Source organism: Ochotona curzoniae, unplaced genomic scaffold (assembly GCF_017591425.1).
Source record: "Ochotona curzoniae isolate NIBS_2020 unplaced genomic scaffold, NIBS_Ocur_1.0 contig_3819, whole genome shotgun sequence".
NCBI lineage: Eukaryota > Metazoa > Chordata > Mammalia > Lagomorpha > Ochotonidae > Ochotona > Ochotona curzoniae.
In genome coordinates this window covers 20,559,240-20,587,031 of record NW_024466004.1, presented here as the reverse complement: position 1 = coordinate 20,587,031, position 27,792 = coordinate 20,559,240, and the positions used below count along the sequence as shown (strand labels likewise).

General features: G+C 36.4%; 1 protein-coding gene and 1 non-coding gene across 3 annotated transcripts in view; one reads left to right on the top strand and one right to left on the bottom strand.

Moving 5' to 3' along the window:
* Window positions 1-27,792, top strand: part of KHDRBS2 (KH RNA binding domain containing, signal transduction associated 2) — a 449,395-nt gene that overhangs the window by 256,709 nt on the left and 164,894 nt on the right. The window lies entirely within an intron of this gene.
* Window positions 19,319-19,422, bottom strand: LOC121158844. Its single transcript, XR_005884232.1, has one exon. It is a non-coding gene; the product is annotated as a U6 spliceosomal RNA (small nuclear RNA).

Below are 27,792 nucleotides of genomic sequence, written 5' to 3'. Positions count from 1 at the left end.
ATGCTTTAGAATAGGTACAGAAATTGTTGCTGCAAATAGTTCTTTGTGCTGTATGTGAATGGAGAGCACCGAGGAATATCCACACAGGTGTTGCAAGTTGAAATGTGGTTAAAAAAAAATCCCAGGAATAATAATCTGCTTCGTGTATTTATTTATATTAATAGCAAGTTCTTGTCATGGTAACTATGGGAATACATATAGTGTCCTGACACATTATGCTAAATTATACGTATCATTAAAAACTTTTATAGTTCTATTTCAAATATTTATTGATACTGAGAATTATACTTGAAGTGTAATGTAACCCTCAATTTTTCAAAAACTAATATTAATTTTGAATTTATGCTGATTGTTCCTGGTAAATGGTCTAGAAGTTACAACTGAAAATTAGATTATCATGACAAAGCTACAGAAAGATTATTCAAAATACCCCAAAATCTTTTGGGTCCCACTCATTAGCATGAATCAATGGTATATTGACAGCCAAGTATCATCCCATTTCTGTGTCATCCCAATTGTAATGCTTCTGATCTTGAACCTGCAAGTTTCTCTTTCCAATAATACTATTGTTAACTAAAGTGTTTCCTAACTCATCCTTTGAAGTAATTAACTTAAACATCAATCAAAAGTGAAAGAGTACAGTGTTTTGGTGTGTGTTCTTACATGACTGAAATGAAATAGAAAATGTGTTGGGAATCTTGATCGCGGTAATCATCAGATATGTTTGGTGGCCCTAAAGGAGCTATGCCTTGATTGCCCAGGGCTTTGTGTCTGGATATCATTCCAAAATCTTAGTTAACAGTTTCGCTGTTGGGGTAAGGAGTGATTGTCTTTGATTGTACAGCTAATGTTTTGTTTCACTTTAGTGAGGTTATTTGAACTGCAAAAACTATAATTAAAGAACTCTCTAATGTATTTTCTGAAATTATCTGACAGTATGTAACAACAAAAAGTTCTTTATTACACTGATGTGATAAACAGCTTTTATTCACTTCAGGTTCAATTCTGCATTTTAAACATGCTTGTAAATGGCTCTGCCAAGGTCACTTTATGGCTACTAATCTAAGATTGGTGTGTCCTATGCAAGAGTTGAGTAATTTGCACTGTATACTGATTAATCTAATCCTACCTCTGAATGATATAAACTACCTTTGCAGTCAGGATAATACATTTCAAGGAACTGCATGAGTGAGCAACCCAGACATATTATCATGGCAAAATGTTGTACACATTCTTGAGCATGAAGGACAGAAATGTGCAAGCATCTTTTTAAGAAACGCCATGTATAAGTTAGCAGTGCACTAGGTTATTCTGAGTATAAAACAATGTAGAAAGAAGCATAGTTATTAAAAACTACAGTGTTTTACATCTCAATTAGGAATTATTGGGAGATTGATAACCATGCATTATCTATCACTTTCTCATTCCCAGTGTATTTGAGAGCTACTTTCATGTCACTCATGGGGCTCTTTGCCAGTGAGAATTGTATATGGTGCCATTTGTCAATTTCTTGTCAGACTTTTTAGAGGAGTAAAGACAGCTTGTCTGCAGCAATTGGTATGATAAACCTACCCCTGATTCAGATGCATTAATATACAGAAAAGTTTATATATTTTACCCATTTTTTAAAAATTTGCTTTCATCAACTAAAGTGAGCATATTTCACATAATTCACTATGAAGTTTTAGGATATAGTGATTCTTCCAACCCGCCCTTTCCTTCCCACATGGTGTCATGCCCACCTACCATATTCCTTCCTGTTCATTTTTTTTGTCTCTAAAGCTTTAAAATGGTATAATTTTGTTCACTTCTCAATTCATCAAGTAAAGAATTCAACTACAAGCAGGGGAGGGAGGCGACCTTTTCTGTTTTTGAAGAAAAAAGGCAAAGTCTTAATACTGTAACCAATTCTCAAAAGGTTTATAGATTGCATGTTTGTACTCTGGGTATTAATTACAAGTGATCAGTGAAAACATATAATATTTGTCTTTTGGGGCAAGCCTATTGCGCAAAATATAGTGGTTTTCATTTGCATCCATTGTCTTGCCGGTGACAGTTTCATTCATTTTATTCCATTTTATTAATGTTTGTCCACTTTTGAGTGCTGCTGGTTATTTGGTGCATTTAGATACAAGAATAATACAACAGATCTGAAATAACATAAAAATGGTAACCAGTCTCCTTGCCACATTCTGCATCTATCTTCACTGAAGGGAAACACCAAACACAGGTGGACAACTTACCTATTAGTACTTATGTATGCCAAGGCGGTACTTGTCATGTGATATGTGCTACTTCCGTCATCTAAACTGCATGGAGCGCTGTAAATATTTCCAAATCCTGAAGATGTTACTAGCCAGACTTCCATTCATAAGACATAACATAGGCAAGCTTATTATCTGTGAGTACATATGCAAGCTTATTCTATATTTATGAGCAAATTATTATGGTCATGCAAAGAAATGACAATGAAACTCAGATTTGTTCTCTGAATTGACATTTGGCTCACATAAAAAAAAAAACAGTTTTATAGGAATGTTACTTACCATCCTCAGGGATATATACCTGGTTTTACACATTCTAAGGTTTGTCAGGAAAATTAGTTCTACTCCAGGGACGGTAAAACAAAACAACATAGTTGAGATAAATACATCAAAGAAAGAGAATTACTTATAAATGTACGCCTTCATAGCCCTTGATATGAAGTATGTTAATACAGAATGATATCAACATCATTGATTAGGGAAGCAGAAGGTGTCTCTAGTTGCATAGGAAAAAAAAAAACAGCCTGAAATGAAACGTGTCTTGGAACATCTGGAGTGTTAGTTTTTAGTGAGCATTTCAGCACTCTACTATCTTAATTCAGGAAATTCATTTCCTAGCATCTGTTTCAGAAGGAAGTTGGTGATATCAGTAGTGATTACTATACAATCATTTACACCAGAGTAATATATTGAATTTTCAACATAAGCACTTACTGTTAAATAGCAAGCTATTCAAGTCTCAGAGCTGTACTGTATCCAAGAAAAGAGAATTAAGATGCAACAAAGTAGTGTTTTCACACAGTTTTTTACCCAGCAGTACTTCAGCTGTCCCCTAATAAGCTTGCCAATGACAGCCAGTTCCCAGCGTCAGGAATTTTCCGTCACTCGCTGTCCATCTTTCTGTTGACTCTTTTATTAGGCTTTTTTGAATAAAATAATAGCAACCAATTTTTAATAGAATACCATAGCTTTGTTTTTGAATGTTGTGCTGGTAGAATGAATATATTTCATTAAAAAATTTAAAAGAATATTACTAATTTAAGTTTAATCATGAAGTAGCAGAATTGGAACCAAGGCATTTATACATGTTTTTACCTCTGGGAACATATTTTCAAGCCCCCCCCCCCAAAGAAAAAGTTACGCTTAAAAATATACATAAGTAAATAGTTGGGAGCATATTTATTCTTGTAACTTTTTGCAAAGATAATTTTCTGCAAATATACAAGAAACATCTGTCTTCATTGTGAATATACTCTTAAAGCAGTTTAAAAATAAAACATAGCCAAAACACAATTTAAGAAGCAGGAGAAATTTTTGAACAATAAATTACATTAAAAAAGAAAAACAACGTATTTCAGGGACTACTTGCCAAGAAGCTAAGCTGCCATTTAGGCTAGGTATTTTACGTGTCAGAGTGCCAGGTTATGAGTCTGACTTCCTCCTCCTGCACACCACAGGCGGCAGTGTGTGATGGCTACAGCAGTTGTGTTTTACACACCAGTGGGGAGAGAAGAATGGAGTGGCCGTCTTTTTAGTGTTTCAGTTCAGGCCATTGTGAAGTGTTTGCAGAGAGCATTATCAGACAAGGTTTATTGTCTGTGAAAGTTTCTCTGCATGTATTTGTGTGTCTTTCTACCTCAAATAAAATTACAAAATAAATTACAAAATAAAATTACAAAATAAAGTTACAAAATAAAATTACCTCAAATAAAATCACAAGACCTTGAGCTATCATACACTGCTTTCCCAAGCTACATGCAGGGAGCTGGAGGGGCAATGGAGCAGCCATGGCAGGAACCAGTACCCATATGGGATCCCAGCACATGCAAGCCAATGATTTACTCATAAGGCCATTGTGCCAGGCCCCACAGACGCTAATTTCTAAGAACTGGAATATGTGACACATTGAACTGCTTACTACTAATGATACTTTATGATAAGGTCACAATTTCTCTATTATCTATTGATGCTGCCAAGAATTCTATCTTATGTGGTTTTCATGATCTAGCATTGATAACACCAACTATTTTTAAATAAATATTAATTTTTGTCCTCTATTCACTCACAGAGGACCATCTCTCCTTCTCTTTCTCTTTCCATATATGCCCTCTTATTATTTGTTTCATATTTATTTCAATAGTACTACAATAGTACTGGTACAATAGTACCATGTGGGTGCAGGGTCCCAAGGTTTTGAGCCATCCTCTACTGCTTCCCCAGGCTACAAGCAGGTAGCTGAATGGAAAGTGGAGCAGCAGGGATATGAGCCAGTGACCACATGGGATCCTGGCACATAGAAAGGAGGACTTTAGCTACTAGACTATGGCACCATGCCTGGAGTCCAAAATTTGGATTCATATACAAGAATGAAATTATGTGTCTGGAGAATAATTTATAGTCATAAAAACTTCCTCTCCATTGCTCTATTGTCTTAATTTCTACACTTCTGATGTTAATTAAACTGCTAGAAATCTCTGTACTTTTCCCCATCATTCATTTATTCAGACAAAAAGTCTAAGTAAATTAGGGTTTTACCTTTGGATTGCTGGAAAATACTAGCAACTAAAACTTGGAAATTTTTTTTGTGTGTGTGTGTGTGTTAATAGCTTATCTTTGAACAAGTTCAGTGATGCAGATGGGAGAGAGAATATAAACAATCATAAACACCATTTAGATTATAAAATAACAGTACAGCATATTTTGGTGGACACAATCAGGTCAGTAGTATGCTATGGAAGATTACGTGTACTACCCACAGAGCTCTGAGTCACAACACAGCCTCCCCCATTCACTATGGCAATGAAAGCTGCTCTGGGGTGTGTATGGGGGACTAGGGGTTTGCATCACAGTGCAGTGAATTTAGGGCCTGTTGTAATGTTGACACCATATGTCAGAGTACCATAAACATAGAACATGTCAAATACATTTTTGGTGATTTGAACTGACTATTGGAGTTCTGGCAAAAGCTGTGAGAAACTTTTGATGAAGATGATAAAATTAGCTGCCATGAGACCGAGGAGTGGCTCCATTACTTTATTCACATACAAATGCTATATTGAAAACTCAAAGTTGATAGAAATTTAAAGTGAGAAATTAAGTTTTGCAGTTTGAGAAGTAAATAGGAAATCTTCAATGCTTAGGAAGTGGACCCATAAAACTCATGGATGTAATATAATGTAAGATAATATATAAAAACTTTGGAAGTGCGCTGGTATTGTGCGGGTGAAATGGCTGCCTGCAAGGCTGACATCCCAGATAAGACAATCCCAGATTCTCTTCTTCACATCTAGCTTCCTGCTTATGTGCCTTGGAAGATAGTAAAAGGAGTCCTAAGTACTTGGGCCCTCAACACCTTAGGGTGTTCCTGGTCTGTGGCTTAGGCCTGGCCTAGACCCAGATGTTGTGAACATCAGATAGAAGATGGATGGAATGACTTCTCTCTATTTAACTCTCTCCCTCTTTCAAACATTCTGCCTTTATTTATAATAAGATTAATAAATAAATAAGATTTATTTATTTTTTATTACAAAGTCAGATATACAGAGAGGAAGAGAGACAGAGGGGAAGATCTTCCATCCGATGATTCACTCCCCAAGTGAGCACAATGGCCAGTGCTATGCTAATCCAAAACCGGATACCAGGAACTTCTTCCTGGTCTCCCACAAGGGTGCAGGGTCCCAAAGCTTTGGGCCGTCCTCGACTGCTTTCCCAGGCCACAGGCATGGAGCTGGATAGGAAGCGGAGCTGCCGGGATTAGAACTGGCACCCATATGGGATCCCGGTGCATTCAAGGTGAGGACTTTAGCTGCTAGGCCATGCCGTCGGGCCCAATAAATCTATTTTTAAAAGCATTGAAAGATAATAGTGCAGTTCTATATGTGATTTAGAATAAACACTACAGACTTCAGATATCTGAGTTCCTGAGCTTATTTTATTTCAAGCTTATAATACAAATAGTATGTGACATCAATTCTCACCTTATTTACACATTAGAAAAATCCCCCAAAATAAATTAATAAAAAGCACCCCATGAATTACATCATACCAAAGTTAACAAAATTTAAAAGACATGCGGAAATAAGAAATCTCATACAATAGTTCAGAGTAACAACAGTTAAGGAACTATGAGAAGAATCAGAATTCACAATTAAAATAGTTAAAATGGTCATGTCAGTAAAAAATATATAATTCATAAGGCAAGGGAATGTGTGAGAAAGAATGCAAAAGACAAAACTATAGGCAATGAAATAATTGCAATAAAAAAATAGGAAGGATGAAAAGGTCAGATACAACTAAAGAGACTGCTAGTCATCCTACAGATAAGTAGATTAGCATACTGCAAAATAACAGATGAATATAGCATGTGTCTTTACTCTTGAGTAATAGAATTGCCAGTATCATTTTTAATTATACTTTCATAATATGCTGCTTTATTTTCTTCCTTTTTCTACATTTGTAATGTCATGATACATTTATATATCAGAAAGTTAAGCCTGTAACAATAAAATGAATGACTATGTCATTGGGATAACTTAGGGACAAAGTTAACATGGATGAACATAGAAAGGAAGAAATGAGAAATCTCTGTGCTTGAAGTCCTGAAAAGGATAAGTTTGTCACATTTTTGTCATATTTTTAACAGTAAAAAAAATACTTTTTAGTAAACTTTTTTTGAAAGATTTACTTGCCAGAGCTGTGATAGGCCAAAATCAGCATCCATAACTCCACCGGGTCCTTCATGTAAACATGAGGGATCCACATACTTGACCTGCCATCTACTGCGTGCCGTTAGCTCGAAGCTGTTTAGGAGCAGAGTAGCCGTGCCACAACGGGTGCACTGATGTAGGATCCAGGCATCCCAAGGAGGTGCCCAACTTACTGAGTCACAACACATGTCCCAGAAAACAAACAAAATAAACAAAGATATTAAAGCAAAAGAAATGCACAATTAAATGAAAGTTTGACTACAAAACTTTCCGTGACCAATACAACTAAGTCTAGATAAAGTAGACAAAATAACAGGGAAGGATGAATGGGGGAGAGAGGAGAAAATCCCTACACCTACAAACTGTTATGGAAAATAAAAAAGAAATATATATATAGTTTCTAAGTACTAGTAGAAAATAGTGATCAACTTTCAGTTCAATGCGAAGGCAAAACTGTTATTCAGAAGTTAGGAAGCAATAATGACATTTTTACTATCTGTGAAAGGAGGAATTTACCAGTTATAGACTTTCATTAAGAGAAGTACAATGGAAAAAATAAAATGGAACAATGGAGTGTAAGATGAAAGCATGAGTCTAAAATTTATACAGTGTGTTGGATAAATCTAAGTAATTAACGAATTGAAAAATTAAGAATATATTGAGGGAAGTATATGATTAACCATGTAGTACATGTAGTTCAAGGGACTGGTGTGATGACTCAGTGGCTTAAGTCCTCACCTTGCATGCACTAGGATCCCATATGGGTGCCGGCTTCTCACCTGTCAGCTCTGCTTCCATCCAGCTCTCTGCTTGTGGCCTGGGAAAGTAGTATAGGATGGCCCAAAGTCTTCTTGTGACCTTGCACATGTGTGGGAGACTCAGAAGTCACTCCTGGCTTTAGATAGGCTCATTTCAAAGTCACTTAGTGGATATGAGATCTTTGTCTCATCTTCTCTCTGTAGCTCTTCCTTCCCAATAAAAAAATAAGTCTTTAAAAAATCATAGATCAAAACATGGCATAACATAAATTAAAATGAGGTTATAATTTTCAAAATGCAAAGCATTTTTAAAGTAAAGAAAATAATAGCTTTAATCTCTATACTTGGACATAGATATTGTATTTGTTAGAGCATTTTGAAGTCAGTTTTCTTAATGTATTTATTAGCTGTAGAGTTGTTTCAGGGAAAAGAAAAAGAAGTCAAACAGTGATAATTGAATAGAAGACCAAAAAAAAAAAAAGGAACTGGAGGAAGCAAACATTAGAAAGTAATATGTACACACATACCATCATGTGTGTCATAATAGATATTGACAAACAATGTTAAGTAAAACCTGAAAAAGTAAGTTGCTGAGAGATTAGGGTACACATATGATTCTTGATTATGGTTACAGCCATGATAACGATGAATCAGTTTTATAAACATTATTTGAAAGGGTAGTCCAGATTTAATCTCCAAATAAGGAAGAAATAAACTGGAATTTGTGAAATCGAAATTTCTACCTTAATGATATCATATCAACTATGCTGAAAGTTGTGACAAAAAAAACCATTTTTTTTGAGGTTTTCTGTAGTTAAATTTTGTTTCCAAACATAAGGGTGAGATGAGAAACCGTACATTATAGTTCTGCCTTTGACCTCAGGTAAATGTCTTTTTTGTTCTGTTCTCTAATTTCATCACCTTTAAAATGAATGAGTTGCACTAAGTTGTCTCTCAAGACTCATTCAAGCCTAATACATTGTGTAGCATATAAATAATGCTGAGAATTTAGTAGCATTGAGCAAAGTAATTTCACTCAGGAGAATTTGTTCCCCATTTGCTGAATAATGTGCATAATTTCTCTTACAGTATTGTAAACCTCAGATAATAAACTGTGTGATTGTAATAGTCTAGGTAGTAAAATCTTCAGTGTTTTTCCCTATTCTGACCTCCAACACACAGTATCGTGCATGAGTGACTCCAGAACTCCCTAAGCATCCTCTCCTTTCCAGGTTTTGCTGACTCTCCCACTGGTTCACTCCTTTCCCTGCAGCTGTTAATCTCCTTCACTACCTTGTCTTTCACTGGCCCAGAAAAGAACTGACAAAATTGAGAAGGGCAATAGTAAAAGGTGAAAGAAACATGCGTAACTTTAAACATCTCTTGCAAAAATCACTGATAGATTTGGTGATTTGCAGCCATAGGTCTCAAAAAACATTGCAGTCTCATGTTCTTTCCAGTTTAGTGGTCTGCCCAGCATCTCTAGCCCTAAAGAATGCCTCTGAGTCCCCTTATTGAAGAAGTAGAGTCTTTGAAAACAAGAGGAGAAATCATGTAATGTTGATTCCTCTCTGCCCCTGACCAATGTTACTAGAGTTGTAAAAATTCAGAGCGGTTCAAGGCAGTGTAATTCCCTGTGGAAAGGAATAAATTGCTCTCCATGGAACACAGAAACAATGGGAACTATTGTTAGTAGTAGGTGTCCCTCAGATCAATGATGAGACACTGGAGATTCCTTTCCAGTTCCTCTCAAGTTTCAACTTACTCAGTCTTCTACGCTATTTCTATACCTACTAACCTTCAATATTTTGGATTTTTCCCCAGTAAATATAATCCATAAACTTACATTCCTGTATGAGTGTGGAACTATTTTCTCATTCATAATAGTGAAAATAATAATAGTCTTTGTTAATGTGGATTTATATTTCTTTTGTTTTATATGTTGGACATGTACTATGAGGCATGTTCTATTAAAAGAATGGATTGCATAAAAGGATTTTATATTGAAATGATAATGTTTTCTATTTCATTCTTCAGTGTTACAATTTTAATTATAGAGATGTTTCAGATTTTTGGTTAAATTTATCCCTGGCTATTTGAATTTTTGTAGCCATTTTTGAGTGGACATGTTGGCCTACGCATCTAAGTGGAAATGCTTCCAACATTTCCCCATGCAATATAATGCTTGCTGTGGGGTTGTTATATATTGCTTTGATTGTGTTGAGAAATGTTCCTTCTATAGCCAATTTTGTCAAATGCTTTCTCTACATTTATAAACATATGGTGTTATTTTCCAGTTTTTTAATGTGAAATACATGTATTTATCTGCATGTATCGAACCATTCCTGCATCCTGGAAATAAATCCCGGGTGATACCGATTCAGTTAACTAGTATTTTGTACTTGTTTTTTGCATCTGTGTTCATCAGGGATTTTGATCTATAGATTTATTTTATTGCTATGTTTTTACTCCTGATTAAACTTCCATATTAGTTATTGTTCTTTTTATGTGTTTTTGCCCCAATTTTGTTAAATTACATATGTCTATAAGTCTATCAATTTCTATTTTTCATTTTTTTGGCATATAACTGGGTGTAGTAACTCTGATTCTTTTTATTTGTGTGGTATCTGATTTAAAATCTCCTTTTCTTTATATCAATCTGGATCTTCTCTAACTGGTTTTTATTTTCACCAGTTTGGGTCTTCCCCCTGTTTGTGTGGTGGTGGTGGTGGTGGTGGTTGGCTGGGCCAATGATTTATTGATTTTGTTTATTTTTCAGAAATCTAGTTCTTCAAGTCACTGATGTTCAACATGCCTTTATTTAATTCAATTTTGTCCATTTATTTCATCCTACTAATTTTATGTGTTCTTGTTTGTCTAGATCCTTAATTTTAATTACAGTATGCTGTAATGAATCCATATGCTTAATTAAAAATAATGTGATGCCCTAACCTTATTTTTGTGTGTAGAAATGAATGCTCTACATTATATAAAATTATGATATAACAGAAAACATAATATCACAAAACTGTATCACGAAATATGTTACAGAAACATGATATGTTATTACAGATTTATTATAATGATTAACAAAACATGTAAAACTAATGCATGATAAATATATTGGAGCAATTAACAATGTAGTTATGCATTTCTAAATCAGCTTATAATATGAACTTAATATTTGCTCTATGCTACTTCCTATTCTAATCAGTAGGCATATTTCTAATTCATTCCGTCCCCAATAGCGATCTATTTGTTGGACCGATCATTATTCCCTGCTTCATATGTAAGAAAGTTATGGCCCACTGTGGTTATGTGATTTGCCCAAGATCTGATAGTCCTACATTTTGCCCTGGTAGAGGCTCAATAAACTATTGTCAGGTAAACAAGTGATAAAGCCTGGCTTCTTGGCCAGTTGAGTAAGTGTCTGACTCAGGGGAATATGTGGTTCATTCCAGGGTCATTGGAGGTAGGCCTATGCTTCCTTCAGCTTGCAGGCAGATCCTAGACACTGACCTTGAGGTATACAAAAAGGAGACATGGGTCAGCTGTCTTATATGGGCTTTGTGACTGGATCCGTCTTTCCCATCCCTCTCCTACCACAAGCCTGGCTCACCCATGCAGACTGTGGACACCTTAGAAGAACAGTATTAGAAATAAAATGTACCCACAGATTTGGCAGTGCAGACTGTGAAACAGAAACTTAAGTGTCACAGAACATCAGATGAAGAATGTCTTCCATACACAATTATGAAAGGTCAGCAGGGCTTTTTTGCGGACCTTGATAGTGAGTTTCTGGCCATCTCAAGGGACAATGGCCATGTGATAGGCAGAAACTGTGTTTCACACTGTAGGGGTTGACAGGTTCTACAGCAGCCCTGTTGATACCTTGTACTCTGATGGTGTTGTCTAGAAAACTGTGGACACTCATGCCACCCTGACGGTGACTACCATGCTTTGCATTTTTGGCAGCTACTCTTTGACAGTTCCCACTGCTTGTGTAGGCTCAGTCCCATTGGCAGGGGACCTTGTGGTGGTTCTAGGGAACCTAAGACTTTGAACGGATTGCGGTTATTATGGACCTCATGAGGTGTGCATCACAACACTACAGTTGCCATTTATTCCATCAAAGGTGTATTTTCTGGTTTCTAATGTAGTACATTCTGGCATTCATATGCAATACTTGGTTAATCAACACTGACATTTAAAAGTTCCAGAAATCTAGTAAATAGATGCATGCTACACAGAACATCACAATCTATAGGGCCCAGCGTGGTGGCGCAAGTGGTTAAAGGTCCTCGCCTTGCACACCCGGGATCTCATATGGGCGCCAGTTCTAATCCCGGCAGCCCCGCTTCCCTTCCAGCTCCATGCCTGTGGCCTGGGAAAGCAGTGGAGGACGGCCCAAAGCCTTGGGACCCTGCACCCCCGTGGGAGACCCAGAAGAGGCTCCTGGCTTCGGATCGGCATAGCATTGGCCGTTGCGCTCACTTTGGGAGTGAATCATTGGGCAGATTTTCCTCTCTGTCTCTCCTCTCTGTATATCCGCCTTTCCAATAAAAAATAATAAAATAAATCTTAAAAAAATCACAATCTATAGTGACAAGAGAACCTGCCTCTTTATTTTTTAAATGTTTATTCATTTTTATTGGAAAGGCATATTTACAGAGAGAAGAGGAGACGGAGAAAAAGATCTTTTGTCCACATGTTCTTTCCTCACGTGACCACAATGGCCAGAGCTGAGCTGATTCAAATCTAGGAGCTAGGAGCTTCTTCTGGGTCTTTTACATGGGTCCAGGGTCCCAAGGCTTTGGGCCATCCTCTGATGGATTCCCAGACCCCAAGCAAGGAGCTAGATGATAAATGGAATAGCCAGCACAAGAACCAGTGCCCATATGAGATCCTGGAAGTTGCAAGGTGAGGCTTTAGCCACTAGGCCATTGTGCCAGGCCTAGAACCGGGCTGTTTAAATAGTACTTGCTGAAAATGCTTCTAAACATCCTGGAGAGGACAATGTATGTAGCAAGGCATATACTGGATAAGGACTGGTACCACTGTGTTGGCTCATTTTTCAGTTAGATTCAAAGTTTACGTCAATGCTCTCTGAAAAGTATGAAATTATATTAATATTTATTATCAGATTGTATCGCCAAGTCCAGTTTCCTGAAAGTTGCAGTAACTCAATGTCTTCAGATATCGTCAATCAATTTTATGTAATCTAGACATATAATATGTAAGAAATCAACTAGTTTCTTACGTTTTTTTACTGAACATGATTATTATATCCCAGCTACAATTTCTTTTTTATTAAAATGCAAATATACTGTTTTGTGATTAAGATATATATTACACGTCAAATATTGAATTTTTTCACTTTATTATAAAATCACAGGATATTTGTTTCAAATATGAAAAAAGTTGCTAATTCAAATTAAAATTAACACAAAATTATATCCACTTGGAGAGAAAAATAAGAGAATGTTATTTCTGAGTTCTTTGAGTACAAAATATGTGACTAGGTTTGCCTTTGAGATAAAACAAAACTCTCACTTGAGACAATACATAAGCTAAGTTGTTTCAGTTAGCTCTCCCTTTATTTGTTTAATTTTTGGAAATTTATTTGTTTTTAAGTTGTTAGTTTCACAGCAGAGGGAGAGACAGAAAGAAATATCTTCCGTTTGCTGGGTTACTCCTCAAATGGCTGCAAGTAGCCAGAGCTAGGTGAGTCTAAACCTGGGACCCAGGAACTTTCTCAGGATCTCCCGTGCGTACAGGGTCCCAAAGGCTTGGGCCGTCCGTGCTGCTCTCCCAGATGAGAAGCAGTGAGCTTTATCAGAAGCAGAGCAACTGGGACACAAACCAATGCCCACATGGGAAGTCAGTGCTTGCAGGTGGATTAGCCTGTTATGACACCAGCCCAGCCCCTCTGTATTTGTTTTCATTATGATTCTTCTTTCTGTCTCTTCTTTGTGATTCTCTTTCTCTATTTCCCTCTCTCATTGTAGATACAGATATTCATATTGTATAGTCACATTTATGCTTATGTTCTATACTCATGAATATCTTACAGTCGTCCTGTGGCTATCTTTAGGGCCTATAGGGAAAGTATTTTCAATTGCCAATACATTGTGAAAATCCACCATTTGCACACAACAACAAGAAAGTATTCTGGAGCATTTCCTTTAAGAATTTTGCTTTTGGGGAACTTAGCACTTCCTTACAACTTCTGTTTTCAGTGACTTCACAAATAGAAATGGAAAATTAAGAAATGTTTGATTTGTGAAAGTGTCATAATAAATGTGTGCTCCTATAAAGCAAACAAATTACCATAGATTGGGTGATCTATATAGCACAAAGTTTTGTTTCTTCACAGTCCTGGAGACTTGCAAGTCTGTGCTCAGTGGGAAGCTCAGGATGGCACCACCAGGCTGTGTACTCCTCAGGTGATAAACATTTTGCAGCAAATATCTTCCCCCAGCCCTTTTACTGAGGTCTGACTCCATCCTCAAGGGTTCTGCTCTTCTTGACTAAATCACCCCTAACACACTCCTAATGTTGTCGCCATGACAATTATGTATCAACAAATAACTTTGGAAAACATATTCAAACTGCAGCAAAGATGCAGGTTAGGAACGCGATGCTTACTTAATGGGTGAGGAAACTCAGGAATTTAGAGATAACATTTAAATTCAAGCAAAAATGTAAATGAGTTACCTCTCCAAAGTATATCCATGATGACTTTCATCTTTTAATGCACAGTTATGAAGGAAAATTATATCGTTTTAGCCACTCAATTTTCCACGTGTCATAGAATCTGGATTTGTACTGTTGCTTTTTGTATGTATTTCATAATGTTCAACACTTCAGTAATATCAAGCTTTTCTGCTAGAATCATCCACTTTGAGTGAGCAAATTTCTCACTTATGTTCATTTCAGTTCGCAAAAAAATCTACCTTTAATCCGCTATTCCTTTCTCATCATTTCTCAGTAAGCTGAAAGTGAATGATGAAGGAATGCTTAATGACTTATAAGTAGGGCCTGGCACAGACACCTAGTAGCTAGAGTCCTCACCTTACATGTGTCAGGATCTCTCATGGGCACCAGGTCATGTCCCAGCAGCCTCACTTCCCATCTGGCTCCCTGTGTGTGGCCTAAGAAGACAGTTGAGGATGGCCCAAAACCTTTGGACCCTGCACCCTCATGGGAGATCCAGAAGAGGCTCCTGTCTTTGGATTGACTCGGCTCCTGCCATTGCAGCTATCTGGGGAGTGAATCATTAGACGGAAGATCTTTCTCTCTGTCTCTCCTTCTCTGTATATCTGACTTTCCAATAAAAGTAAAATAACTTATAAGTAAACAGATGGTAGAGAATGACCTCTGGGTAGATTCAAATTATATTCCTATTTAGATGAACATGTGATAGAACTTAGTTGTTGTAATAAAATGTCCCTTAAGCCGATTTTATGGAGGTGAAAAATCTAATGCTCCACCCGTGACCTTATCTCAATCTGATTAACTTCCAAAGTCCCCCAAGTCCTTCAGACAACATCATAGTGCAATGCCATTCACCATGGAGGGAGCACAGGCATTCAATCCTCTGGTAGATACATTTCTGTTAACATTAAAAATTACTTTCTGGGCAGGCATGGTGATATAACAGTTTACCCTTCTGCCATCATCCCGTATGTGTACCAGTTCACATCCCGGGTGCTCCAATTCCAATCCAGTTCCCAGCCTGTAGCCTGACAGAGCAGTAGAAGATGGCCCAAGTCTTTGGGACCTGCACTCATGTGGAAGAACTGGAAGAAGCTCCTGGCTTCAGATTGTTCTGGCCTTTCTGGCCACTTGGGGAGTGGACCAGAAGGTTATGGATCTCTCTCTCTCTCTCTCTCTGTCCTTCTCTTTCTGAGGGATCTTCCTTTCAAAGAAAAGAATAAACTAAAAAATATGCTTTCAAACTTTCCTTTAACATTTTTGAAGCTAAAAACAAGTAAATATCCAAAACTATGTGTAGATCATGCAGCCATAAAGACTACCAGCAGATTTTGTATCACTGTCAAACTCTAAAAGCTTGATTCGCAAGCATGGATACAATAGTGTTCTAGAACAGTTCACAAATAAATAGTAGCCAGATTTTTTCGAAAAACAAAAAATGTGTTGCTTACCATTTGCTTTAGACTGAATACCCAAGCCCAGTTATTAGAACTAACTGCATTAAAACATTACCATTTGTTAACATCTTTTTTGGTGACAGTTGTTACATATTGGAACCCAGAGGAAGCACGTATTATCCTAATGATTTTCATAAACTGAGTTCTAATGTGTACTCCCCATGACTATTCACTTCATGACTTCCATGTTCAAATTTTCTATAACTCGATGTTGTACTTCTAGCATAATTTGCACTCTATAGCATTTAACTTAATTTATGTATTTGAAATTTTAGTTTTGATTATATAAAATTTTGCATATGTATGGGACACAGTGTGATCATTCAATATTACATTTAATGTATGATGACCAAATCAGGATTGTCAGTAATATTGTAGCCTTAATATTTCCCTATGTTTGAAGTCTTTGGAGTCTTCTAGTTCTTCATAAGATATGACAGGTTTTTGTAAACCATGGACATATGACTGTGAAATAAAACTCTAGGTTGTCCTTACTAAGTGTATTCTGTTTCCCATTCCCAATCCTTCCTCTATTCTGGAAAGTACGTTATAAATAGAATCAATTTAAACAACACAAAATGAATAATATAATTGTGAGAGCTATTTGATCACAGTGAACAGAAATATGAATTAAGACCTAAAATGCTCATGCTTTAATAAAATGGCAAACATGCAAATAACAGAATCATATTTCTTCTTCACTAACTTGTTTCTATGGAGTGATTTTAAAATTTTTTCACAAACATAGTGTTTTTCTCCCCTGAGACTTGGAGAGTTGGAAATTAGAAGGAAAAAGCTATAATTTCTTCTTGAATTCATTCAGCTTTGCTTAGCAGTTTGCACTAAATACTTTCCAGGGTCTACAATTACTCTATAAAGATATACATGTAGGTATCAAAGCCAAAAGAGTGACTTTATCACATATATATTGGATTTGAATATGCAATCAAAATGTGAGTTGACAGCAATGGTATTGTTTTGTGTAAGAATCTTTCATTTATCCTGCAGAAATTCTTAACACTTAATATAATGAGGAAAACACAGAAAATGAATTATGCACAGAAAGGAGAAGGAAAACTCTGGCTGTCACTCACTACATTTCTAAAAACAAACTTCAATAATTATCTGTTTCCATAGCCTATTTTATTTGCAATACTTTGACACACAACTGTTTTGTAACTGACTTTCAAACTCAACCATGAGATTTTAATATCTCTTGTGTTTCCCCATTTTTGTGCAGCAAATGTATTCTACACAATGATCTACATAATTTGCTTATTGTAAATTTTTGTCAGCCTGTGTTTTCAAAATGATGGATTTTGAATGTTGTCACAGGACTCCTCTGGTCTATCAAAATGTCAAGACTGAATGACAAATTGTATACTCTCTGTGCTATAATAAACATATAGTTAATTTCATCATCACTTTCCTCTGCTTTAGATTGTCAGTAATATTAATACTTTATGATTGGTGTAGATTGGATGTATAATACCCAAAAAGCTAAGTGACTAACATGTAGTTGATACTTAAGAAATTGGCTATCAGCTATTAATTAGTTTTTATTGAATATTGTATTACTCTCAGCAATACAATTTATTTTTTGAGATTTGTGTTTATTTTTATTGGAAAGACAAATATACAGAAGGAACTTCCACTTGCTGGTTCACACCCCAAGTGGCCACAAAGGCCAAAACTGAGCTGATCTGAAATCAGGAACAGGAACTTCCTTTAGGTATTCCATGTGGGTTCAGGGTCCCAAGGCTTTGGACCATCCTCTCTGTTTTCCCAGGTCACAAGCAAGGAGCTTAATGGAAATGGAGCACTTGGATATAAACTGGTAGCCATGTGGGATCCCCATACATGCCAGGCAGGGATTTAGACACTAGGATATTGTACCAGGCTTGCTATGCAATTTCTTAACAACAACTACAAAAAAATGTATTTATTACTGTAAGATATCTATCATTTCTGGACCATAAAATGCTTGATACATTTTTGAAGTCCAATCAGGTACTATTTTTAACATATTTCATTAACTCCTATAGCATAATTCTGAATCTTTTAAAAATTGTGGAGTGGATATCCATCAATGTAAACTGAGTAGTATAATGACTACTAAGTGGTAATATTTTGAAAACCACTGGACTTAGTGCGTACCTGTGAAAGAAAGCATCCATTCTACTCATTTTAATGTTTTTCTTTCAAATTTGATATTTTCTCCTGTACTTTCATTAATTATAATATCCCATAATTTGGTATCTGCTCTTTTATTTCTGTAAAAGTTTTAAAGTGAGAGTGAAGATAGATTTGATATCATTAATAAAGTATTATTTAAATTACTTTTTGTGTAGGTTTTCAATCCTCTGTATTTTTCCCTCCTACCATTTTCCTTTAGATTATTATACTAGTATAGTCCTTTAGTAACAGTTACAAGTTTAATGTTCTGCAATATAAGTGTATTATGGCAATATATATATATATAGACAATGGTAGAAAATTGTTGTGTACCAACATGCAAGCTACACAGCTGAGAGAGGGGCACTGACAGAATTAATTAAAAATAGGAAAAACTGGAACTGCCATGATAGCCTGGTAGTTTAAATCCTCATATTGCTTGTGTTTATTGGCGCTGATTGGTATTCCGGCTGTTCCACTTCCCTTCCAGCTCTGTGTCTATGGCCTGGAAAAGCACTAGAGGATGGCATGCCAGAGGGAGGCTTGCCTCCACCTTGTTCTAAGGACCTAGTCTGCATCAATAAGGTGAGACCACCTAGCAGAAATATGAGGCCTATTCTAAAATCAGGTCTTAGTAGACCCTGCACTCTGCTAGGGCTAAAGCTGAAAGTCCCAAAAAATGTAACTTCTAGTTGTCAAGGTATATTTCATTAGGAATCTTCCTTTTATTCAAAAGTAGAAATGCATAGTGCAATATATCTTTACTTCCTGGTATGTTAGTCTCCATTCTACAATTCACCCATGATAGTATATGTATATACCTTTTGTCTATATAACTATTCATCTTGTATTTTACATGAATGTTGACTTATGTCAAAGAGAATATAAGATATTCATCCTTTTGTGATTGGCTTATTTCACCAAGCATAAGGGTCTCCAGTTGGCACCATTTTGTTGCAAGTAATAGAATGTCATTCTTTTAAATGACCGAGTAGTAGTTCAAGGAGTAGATATACCACAATTTATTGATTCCTCTTTGGATGGACCTCCAGGTTGTTTCCATGACTTGGCTATTCTAGGTTGTGCTGCTATAAATATAGTGATGCAAATTTCTTTCTTAAATGCAGATTTCACTTCATTTGGATATATTCCCAGTAGTGGGATATCTGGAGTCATATAGTACATTAATTTTCAATGATCTGAAATGGTATGCTTTTTAGTTTTTTGTTTTGTTTTTTGTTTTGTTTTTTAAACAGAACACAAATTTGCATGTCATCCCTGAGGAGGGTGCATGCTAATCTCTGTATTATTCTAATTTTAGTGTATACGCTGCCAAAGCAAGCACTGAAATTTTACTTTTTGGACAACTTTGTAATTTCTTCTGGCTTTTTGAATTTTTTGACATAAAGTTGGTCACAGTTCTGCCATGTGTTAATTTTAAGACTGCAACATTTGTAGTAATATTATTTCATTCCTCTCTGATGTGGAAAATTCATGTCTATTAATATTTTTCTATGTTTCCAGTTTGCACTTATTACTACTTTATTTAGGATACTTTCTGCTGATATGTTTCCTTCTAGAAACTCATCCTTAGGTCTTCTTACTCTCATGTCTGCCTAGCTACTTCACAATGTGGAAAATAGGTTAAAATAACTGCTTTGAAGTTATCTTTGACAGGTCATTTTAACATGTATGTCAGTTTTGACTCAGTTTTATTTACAATTTTTTCTTCATTTTAAATCATATTTTACTGTTTTTTATATGTCTTAATTTTGGATTTCTTGACACTATTCTCATTCTTACTTTATTCAATGTTGACTACTCTTATTCCTGTAAATATTCTTGAACTTTATTCTACAATACAATATAAAATCTACCATGTGATACAGTCTTTTAGCCAGTCTCTTAAGCATATAGATGTTTGTTTTTTAATCAATCTTTTTATTACTGGCACAGTTGTGAGGAAATAATTAATCAGTATTCTGTTGATAACAGCATTATTAAATGCTTTTATCAAGTATAGCAATGTGAGTGCAACAGCCGATGCTATGCCGATCCAAAGCCAGGAGCCTCTTCCGGGTCTCCCACGCGGCTGCAGGGTCCCAAAGCCTTGGGCCGTCCTCGACTGCTTTCCCAGGCCACAGGCAGGGAGCTGGAAAGGAAGTGGGGCCACTGGGATAGAACCGGCGCCCATATGGGATCCCGGGGCCTGCATGGCGAGGACCTTAACCACTGTGCCACCGCACCGGGCCCATGCTTCTTTTACATTTCTTATACACCTTAACTGCTACCACATGCCCTACAAGGCAGCAGGGAGCTACACAAGTACTTGGATTTTTTATTTTTATTTTTTTTTTTTTTTTGCTGGTGAGACAAATGAAGACTTCCCCACAGTCCTTATATTCATAAGGTTTCTCTCCAGTGTGAGTTCTCTCATGTATCTGTACTTATCACAAATCAACTAATGGCTTTCCCTCATTGCTTGCATTTGTAAGGTTTCTCTCCAGTATGAGTTCTTTATGTGTTCTTGTGTTCTGAAAGTGCTGAGATAGCTGAAAGATTTCCCACTACCCTACATTTATATGGCCCCTCACCAGATTCTTGCCACCTATGTGGAAGACTCTACTTTGGTCCTTAGCTCTTACCTTTGGTCTGGCCCAGCTACAGTTGATAGTGGCAGTTGAGGAATGGCCTGTGGATTTATTTTTGTTTTAAAGATTTATTTTGTTTTTATTGGAAAGGCAGATATACAGAGAGGAGGACAGAGAGGAAGATGTTCTGTCCATTGATTCACTGCCCAAGTGAGCGCAATGGCCGATTCTATGCTGATCCGAAGCCAGGAGCCTCTTCCAGGTCTCCCACGCGGGTGCAGGGTCCCAAAACTTTGGGCTGTCCTCAACTGCTTTCCCGGGCTACAGCCAGGGAGCTGGATGGGAAGTGGCGCGCATATGGGATCCCGGGCGTGCAAGGCGAAGACTTTAACCACTGCACCATCGTGCCGGGCCCATGGACTATGGATTTAAAGAAATCCTTGTCTTCATCTCCATCTTTTTCTTTCTCTGTGCCCTTCAAAGAAAATGAAATAATAATAGTAATAATAATGATGATTATGATGATGATAATACCTTTGTCTCACATTGCTTGCTGAAACAAGCAGGTATTGCTTTGCAACCAGAGTCTAATATAATTTATTAGACTGTTCCTCCACATGTTGAAGGGATATCAATAAGGAAGGTTGCTTTAATGTATATGTAATGCAACTCAGGAAGTTAATACAACATAGTTTATCTTAAATTGCAAGAGAAGATACTTAGCGAATGAATGATAAAAGAATACTTGTTGATTGTTACAATTTAACATGTATTCTGGAAATAGAGCACTGGGAATGACAAGAACATCTAAAACTACTTTGGTGCATCCTATAACTTGTACCTGAGCCGTTTGTTGCTTAAGGATGTTATTATGCAATTCAAAGCGAGACTACTGATGTTAAGAATAAACTCTAAAATTCTATGCTTTCCTTTACTAAATGAATTGAATTTAAAATTTATATAATGGTTATTTCTACTCATTATTTATTGCATTTCAGTTTTTTTTTTTTAATTCTTAAACGTCCAACACTGTCCTCTCTAGCTATTTCCCCTCATGCTACTATTTTATTATCATTTGCTTTTTTGGGGTAACTACATGATTATCCTATCACCATAGTGTCTCACTTTGCCTTCTTTTCCTCCTAGTCTTCTTCAAGTACATCAGTATCATGTGCTTTGTTGATCCTTTGTGGACTTTCATTTCATATATTAAATTATGATCCCTAAGCCTAAATAGGCTCTGACAAGACTTTTTTTAGGACTGGATCCTTTCCAGATAAACAGTCAGGAATAGCTCCATCTTTGACTATTGGTTAAATATACTATAAAGGAAACAATCCTGAACTGATTCATGGCTGAATATCCTCCCAAATTTACCACATCAGCATTTGTCTGTAGCACTTTTTACCCTAGGCCTTTCACATTTCAAGGGCAAATAGTGAAAGCCAATTTCATAATTTACCATTCTCCAAAAGTTCCTTAGTATTTCAGAAAAAATAGCAGATAAAATATATCCACATATATTTAAGAACTTCAATGTTCTCTTTGCAGTAAAAACCTTCAAAGAACTGAATATAACAGACCTACCCTATCATTTCAAATAAAAAGTATCTAAGGAAACTGTATCCTGTAACCTCTAAGGTGAAAACAACAGCTAATATTTACCAGTATGTGCCAGACACTGTCCCATGCAATGTTTGTTTACTCTCCCCCACAGCCATGCTGTTTTGTTTATTTCATCCTCCCCTAGCCATATTGTTTTGTTTGCTCTTCTTAATCCCATTTTACAAATGTGGAAATCAAGGCACTGGATAATTTAACATATTCTACTTAGCGACATAGATAAATGCCAAATGTCACAGACCCAGGCAGTGGCACCACACAGTCAAACTCCTAATTGCTATATGACACTATTTCTTCAGAGGCCGATACAAATAATTTTGTTTTAAAGCTTAACCATTCTGAAAATTGGCATAACACTTAAAAACATTTTTAGCATTAAATTAAATGACCTGCTATTGCTGTGCATTCGTGCTCACAGATAACATGGTTTATTTAGTGTAAGTAAGGTCTTGGGGTCCAGAATCTTTTTTTAAAGTAGAAATTTATTTTGAGTTCCAATTTAAAAATATGTAAAAATGGATAAATCTGTTACTATTCTTAAAATTGTAATGCAAGGGGAAAATGGTGCTGAAATGAGAACTTACTCTGTGTGCCTCTAAAACATCCGGTGATATGATTTCCACCTACAGAATAGCAGATTTTTAAGCTCCCCACAAAGAGAGAATGGGCCTTATTTTTATATATGTATGATAGTGGTTTCCCAAAGTTAAAGATATAATGATTTAGTAGTTATTTTTATAGTTGGTGTCTCCGTGAACATAGAAGTAACCCATAATGAAAAACTTAAACAAAAAGTGCTTAAGAGGAAAGCTGCTAAAGGAAAGACCAAGTTGTAGCCATGTTGCTACAAATGGAATTTATGCAAAAAAGTAGCCAGTGCATCAGAGCTGAAAGAAAAAATGGCCTTAAGAGCCAGCTGGTTAACACAAATGGTTTTGACATTACAGTTTCATCTAATCACACTGTGAATTTAGATCTCATCAAGCTCTGTACAGTCAATTTGCAACATGCCGACAAATGACTTTGCTATCACTTATTGCCCATTTTGTTATAATGGAAGCTACTCAACTCCATTTCTCTCAAGCCCTCATTCACGTTTGTTACTCTTGATAGCCGTTCCCTAACTCCTTAAAACATCTTTTGTATTTTTTTTTTAAATGTTGCCCCATCACAAGCCTCATATAAATCCCAGCTTGCTGTTTTTGTACTTGCCTGGTCCTTGGCCTCTGTTTTCATTTTCTTTCCAACTGTAATTCTTTTCATTATGACTACTCCAAACATGTGTCCTACACAGACACCAATGTATGTGAATGTATGTGTGCCCAAAATATGTCTGTCTAAAGGCTCATAGTATATTTTGAATTGTCATCAAATGTGCAGAAGTCAGGGCAGATTTTAACAATACTGAGAACTAAAAAAAAAAAAATAGTACTAAGAACAAAGGTGAGTTTTATTTTTAAAATATCTTTTAAAATTACTATTTGCTATTTGAAGGACAGAGATACATAGAGAAGATTAGAGAGGTTTGCTTTACTGGTTCCCTCTCCAGGGGCAAGGTTGTATGGGTGGAGTAGGGCTAGCATGAAGCCACAAGCCAGAAGCTTTGCCCTAATCTCTGTGTGATTGGCAGGGGCCCACATATGCTTTCCCAGGCACATTAACAAGTAGCTTCATCAGAAGCGGAGCACTAAGGACTTGGACCAGCATTCATCTGCGTGTCAGCATCATAAGGCGGTGTGTTAACCCTCTGCACCAAACAGCCCCAAGGTTTTTTCTTATTCCGTATGGCATCTAAACTGAATCTCTGAATTCTTCCTTTAAACCTACGCAGGAAGCAACCTTATATCTATTTCAAATACTTACTTAGTCACAGTTGATTAGTTAAACAGTTAAAGCATAGGTTTTACACACACATCAGAGGTATAGGTACAAAACTAACAAAATCAGTAGCAACAATAAAATTTTTCAAAGGAGGCAATGTAATATTCTTTGATTTTTCGGCTCAGGAAAAAAACATGTTAGTTCAGAAGACCAACACCCACGTAACCTGTTACTCAGCTCTGGTTGTCATGGCAAAACACTATGGACTGGTGGCTTCAATGTGGAATTGTGTTTCTTTTTTCTTTCTTTCTTTTTTTTTTTTTTTTAAGCTCTCTAAATCCTTGATGCTGGAAGTCTGAGATCAAGTCAAAAGCATGGTCTTGCCTCTTCAGGCCCTTTGTTCCAGTTGACAGATGGTTGCCTTCACACTGTTTTCCTGTATGCTAGAAAGAACAAGAATGGAAAGCAGGAGTTAAGAGCCAGACCAGGCTCCTGCTTATGAGAAAGACAGAAGAGGCCAGTCAGGGTGGGAGAGGGGGAGAGGCAGTAAGAGAGAGAAAGGGAGACACTTAATTCCTAGTCCTCTTATTAGAACACTAGTTCCAAATGAGGGTCGCAGTCGCTTGACTGCAGCTGAAGCTATATTTCTCTCAATCTCAATCTAAAAATCATATGACTTTGGGGGTTAAGGCTTTAGCATATGAATCCTTTGGGACACAGTTGAGCCTACAACACAGCTACTTATCTGAGTTCAGAGTAGAAAGTTAGAGCTCTGATTCAGGCATCTGCATCCCTTTGATGCCAGCATGCTTAATTTTGAATATATCTAGACATCAACACAGGCAAAAAATAAAGAAGGAATACATTAACTGGGATAAAAATGAGAAATGTAAGACATTTATAATGTTTTCACCCATGGAACTCCAGCTTGTGATTTGTCTCACATTCATCATGGAATGTCTGAGTCCGTAAATGAGGGGCCTGCCCTGCAAGTCCTTCATCATTCACTAAGGTGCCATAAAGATGGATTTGTTCTGTCCATGATGCACCAGGAAACCTTGGAGAGCTGCAGTACATATGGAGGAGACTTCAGAGGCACTCTATTGATGCCCAATGATGACAAGAAATACTTCTGGCATGATTTTTTTTTCCTGGAGATTGCAAGGTTTTTTTTTTTTAACTTGATGATCTTTTTTATGTAGCATCATGCTATCCAAATTATATCTTTGTTGATTTTTAATAATCTTTATTTTTAGAGCAGTTTAAGGTTTTAGAAAAAATTTAGAGGAAGGTAAAGAGATTTCCTGTATATTTTGCACCCCTACATCTATCCACCAACCACCACCATCCACCTGAAACCCTGCATCACAGTGGTATGTTGGTTACAATTAATGAACCTACAGTACTGTATCACTGTCACTCAGATTATGTACATCCTTTGGGTTTTAACAAATGCTTTTTGTGTAGTCAATGTTATTATAGAGAATCATCTTACCTAAAAATCCTCTGCTCTGCTCTTTATCGCATTATCCTCCTGGTGGTAGGGAACATCCAGCCTGAGGCCAATGTAACACCTATAAAGTCACTTTTTATGCTCATGCCAAGGCAACAGTAGGTGGAACTCAAAATTTTGTAAATCTGTGGCAGGCTATTTTTAAAAATTTATTTATTAGCTTGAAAGGCAGTTACAGAGAAAGAAATAAAGACGTATATATCTTCCATCTGCTGGTTCACACAGCAGGTAGCTACAATAACCTGGGATGGGCCAGGTAGGAACCAGGAGCTTCTTCCAGGTCTCCCACATAGGTGCAAAAATCCAAGGACCTGGATCATCTTCAGATGCATTAGCCAGGAGCTGGATCAGAAGAAAACAGCCAAGATTTAAACCCTTGCCCATTTGGGATTCTGTTGTCATTGTCAGGCTAATTTTAAAGTTAGTAATTTTGTATGGTTTACAGATGATGCTATAAATATCGGCATAGTCCATGACAGGAAAAAAAAAATGTTCCTTCCTCCAAAGCCCCAGCAATAACTGGTCCAGTACTGACTCCATAGTTTTTTCTTTTTCTGAATGCCATATGGTTGGAATTATATAGTACACAGCATTTCCATATTGTCTTCTGCTTAGTAACACACATTTAAGCTTTCTTCATCTCTTTCTATGTCTTGATATCTCTTCTTTTTACTGTTAAATAACACTAAGCTATTTGCATATGCTAATGTTTATCCCTTCACCTACCAAGTGACATCAATTCTTTTTGACACTTGGGCAATTTAAAGTTACTATGAGCATCTGTGACCACAGTTACTGTGTGAACAAATAGATGTTTTGAGCTTATTTCGGAAATTACCAATGAATGCGATTGCTGAATCATAAGATAAGGGTATGTTTAGTTCTGTAAGAAGTTGTCAAACTGTCTTCCAAAGTGGGTGTGCTACTGTATGTCACCTGTAATAAGTGTGACTTCCTGCTGTTTGGAATCCTCACCACCACTTATGTTCTGTGTTAGGTAGTGGAATCCTATTTTTGTTTTAATTTACAGTTCTCTAGTTGCAGATGATGACAGCTGCCTTTTCTTATGCTTATTTGCCATCTATATATCCTCTTTGGTGAAGATTATAAAGCATTCTATATATGAACAGTTTGTTCTTGTTATTGCTGTATTTTAAGGGTTTTTTGTATATTTAAAGTAACAGCCCTTTATCAGACATGTTCTTTTCAAGTGCTTTTTCCAGTTTTTGACATCTTTCTCATTTTCTTGACACCTTGAATGAGGGTTTAATTTACATTGCATTGTCTTCTTGTCTTTTTATAAGCCCCAGATTGATATTTGCATTGATAACAATGAATAATGAACATAAAAAACAACCCTTTATCATGTTTAGGTAGGTCTTAAACAGTCTTGTAAGAACAAATTGTACTATAATTATTCTATAGCCATATCCTAAACAGGGATAATATAAAAGTTACAATGTTCAGAAACAGTGGAATTGTGAAAGTCTAGTTGTTTGGCAAATAATTTAGAAGAATAAGAGCAATTCTCTGAGAATTGGAGTCTCTGCATTGGCACGCACACTTTTACATGTATAAACATCAGTAACTTTGAAATAGTAAAGGTTTATAAGCTAAAAACGTCATCAATATCTTTATAGAACGAGACCATATGAAACTCCTCTTAACTAAATTATAAGGCTCAACATGGCTGATTTACAAGCACGAGAAGAATTTAGTTTAGAATTAATTGTGTTATAGAGACCTGTAAAAGTCAAATCTTTGGGAGGGGATGGTTTTGTTCACTATAAAATAAAAAAATGAGTGTGTGTTTCTAAGCTATAAATTATCTGGATGGTGAGAGAGGAAAGAGATCATAGATCTGGTGTATACTTACTGATGCACTGCAAGCAATCTCCGCGATGGTCCAGAAGACAGCTAAGTAATGGCTTTTGGGGTTTGCTAAATGCCTCAGCGATGTTGAGATGTTTAATAACCAGAAATGCCCTTTACTACCACTAGAGTCTAAAGACTACAGTTGCAAGTCATATTCCAAAGCTGGTACAGCAAACTAACACATAAAATTCCTTCTGAAATGTTCTCTTTCTCATCAAAACATTTTTATAGTAATTTTAAAATCCAAGTTCTATTTTTTTTTTGTTCTCATCATTGACTTTGCAATAAGAAA